The sequence below is a fragment of the Rhagoletis pomonella genome, unplaced genomic scaffold (assembly GCF_013731165.1).
Source record: "Rhagoletis pomonella isolate Grant_MI unplaced genomic scaffold, Rhpom_1.0 Rhpom_scaffold_00025, whole genome shotgun sequence".
Classification (NCBI taxonomy): domain Eukaryota; kingdom Metazoa; phylum Arthropoda; class Insecta; order Diptera; family Tephritidae; genus Rhagoletis; species Rhagoletis pomonella.
The window spans coordinates 728,696-732,007 of record NW_023458579.1 but is presented as its reverse complement, the minus strand read 5'-3'; positions in this window follow the sequence as shown (position 1 = coordinate 732,007).

The following is a 3,312-nucleotide window of genomic DNA, read 5'->3' as shown; positions in this document are numbered from 1 at the left end:
ATAAAAGTTTAAATGGAAAACGAAGGTGATGGTAAGTTTATTAATTTTGTAAAATATAATACTCAAAAATTGGATACTCTAAAAAATAAAATAACTTTTTCCAAAAGTCTTTAATATTTTGGAATTTATTTTATTTTTTAAGTTTGAGTAAGCTTAACACATTTTGTTTAGGAGTGTTAAGCATAAGATTAAAAACCAAAATTACTTTGAAGTGTTTAGTTTTTGAAAATGTTTATCTCGATTTGCGGTTTTTTTGAGTTTTTGGATTAATTTTTTTTCAGTCGTAATTTGTTTACAGACTTCAGCAGTTTTTGATATTTGGTTGACCAAGCAGAAGAAAGGAAAAAATAAGGACGCACTAATAAATTATTTTATACAAAAAAGTGGAGCCGATGAAATTTCAGATGAATACAATAAATATTTATCAGAAAAGGCACACATGCTTAACATTAATTTGTCTGCAAAGTGGGAAAAGTGTCTTAGAAGATTAGATGATTTTAAAATTAAATATTCTGGCTGGCTTTGTTCAGAAACTGTAATAAACAGGCAAATAAATTTAGAAATCGCTTCCACAGAGACTCAATGCACAGCAGAACTAAGCCCAGATGAAAAAATTGTATCACTAACTGGACGCCCGCAACTTAAGTACACTGAGAAATCTGAACGAAGTAAGAGGAGACAAGCAGCAAACCTCTCGATATCAGAACACAACGAAACAAATCTGTTAGTTCAAGCAGCAATATGGATGACGACGAGGACGATTATCCAGAAGAACTTGAAGAGGAAAATACATTTTTGGATAATGAATTGTATTTAAATTAAAGAGTTTAATAAAATTTTAATATTTTCGAAAATACGTGTGTAAATCATATTTTCAATTTCCAGAAACAACATATTTACTCGTAAGTATCGTATATTTTCTCATTTAGAACTAAGACTTTAGAATAAAAACTCAGAAAGAAAAGAAAAAAAATTTTATGTAAAATTTTTTTTTTAAATTTTAATTCTAAATGTTGATAATTTAAAAAAAAATAATAATTAATTTATACAAAAACACTTAAAATATACTGCAAATTCAAATTCCAGTTAAAAATACCGTTATTTTAAGTTTTAATAGTTTTGGCCAAGAAAAGTGATGTTTCCGACCATAGTGGGCCGTGCAATCATAGTAGCACAATGCCACTAATAATAGTTATTAGTTAGTTAGGGCTCGGGATCTCATGCACTAAAAAATCGAAAATATGCGCATATAATATGCACTTAAAAATCAAAAATATGCGCCATAAACAAGTAAAATATGCAATTAAATATATTTTTCTAATATTTTATTGTCGGTAAGAAAAATAAATATTGCGTGTATTTTAACAAGAAAAAAACGAAAACGATTCATTTTAAAATACAAATGGATGTATAAAATTAATTTATGTATGAAAGGCAACTCAAATATAAAGTGGACATAAAATTTTAAGTAAAATTATCGCAGTTAAGTGCGTACATACAGATCAATCTTGATTTATTGTCTTATTGGCGTAAACAAAAAATTTTTTTTGAAGTTTGCAAATACGAAACTTTCCCTATTGGGTCTTAAGAAATTTTTAAACAAAGAAAACGACCGCTCTACATCAACAGATGTTATAGGAGCATATTTAAAAGCACACAATTCGTTTACAGTATAGTTGGTTTGAAACACACTCGGATACTCGGGCACTTATTTATTTAGGTTTGAAGATAAAGTTGCTTTGATTTTCGGCATTGTACTCTAAAAAGATTGTTAATTGTGGATTTTGGCGATTTAACAGTATAACAGTTCTCGCAAACGTCAAGCTGTGAGGTTGTACTTTATCGTGCTCTGATTTTGGCTTTCTATTTGCTAAGTTTATTGTGCTAATTCTGAGTTAAAGTAGTGATAAAAAGTGCTTATGAGCATCTAACAGCCGTATTCTAACAAAGTCACAAACTTTAGCTCCTCACTGCTGTAATTTCTACCGCGCCTCAAAGCTTGCCGCTCAAAAAATATGCCGCTTCAATTCAATTTTTTAAATTTTTGTGTATTTTTCTAGCACTCAAAATATAATTTTTTTGTGGCACATTTCTCGGCGCACTTGAAACCCATACAGTGATGAGCTAAGTTTTGTGACTCTGTTGGAATAGAGGGGTTAGTGTGAAATAATTGAACCTAAGTGAAAGTTATTGTGTTTTATATTAAACTAAATTTAATTAAATTTCACTAGCATACATTCTAATATTGCCGAGTCATTTGTTGCTATCATTGTTGTTGTATCCTTTGTAGTTAACTGAATTCATTTTGTTTTTGCACATTTGTTCTACTCTTTTTGTTTACTTATTCTAGTAATTCTTGTCACAGCTGTTTGCGTTTCGTTTATTAAGTGTCATAATTACAGTGATACTCAAACTGTTCGCTACATTTATGTAAAGCTATTTACTTCAGCTCCTTAATTGTTATAATTTATTTTGTTTGTCTTTTTATTAACGCGTGTTATTACATAAATCTTTCAATAAGAAGTGCGATCTTGATACTTGCCAAATTAAAAGCGATTCTGAACGCTACTTATCGTGCTGGCTGTGTGATGGTATTTACCATCTGAAATGTGCTGGTTTGACGAGAAGAATTCTGGACGCTATTAATTATGGCAAGGGCCTTCGCTGGTCTTGCGTAAAGTGTAGGTCAACCGAAGTTGATCTTTTCAAACTTTTTAGGCAAACCGGTAATGGTTTTACAGAAATAGGAAGAGAATTGTTGGCACTGATAGAAAAATTTAAGCATTATGAAAATGTGTTTAAATCATAAAAAAAGGCTTAGATAACTTGCAATCTGTTAAGGATATCCGTGTGTCTAAACGTAAGCGTCTTCATAGTCCATCTAAGGAAATTATTGCCGTTGCACGTCAGAATAATCTTCCGAGTGACTTAATTAATCCAACTTCTCCATGTCCTCCAGCATCAGAATTCTCAGCCTCAAAAGAGCTTGTAACGAAATCTATTTCGGATAATAACGAGCCTGAAGTATCTTCCCCTTCCCCCATTGAAGAGGTGGCATCATCTTCAAAGCCTCCACCTCCTTCCCTATCCTCAACTACTAACGCAGTAACTCAACCCCATCCGCCGGTACTCCAGGCTGATACAAGGAAACTAGTTGTGGTTCAGCCAAAGAAGTCAATCTTTGTCTCTAGATTTTCGAGAGACACTACCGAAGACGATATAAAGCTTTATATCTCATCAAAAATTACAACTGTCGACTTAAGCATCAGAAAATTTAATTTTAAATACGAAAGAAATATTGGGCGCATTTAT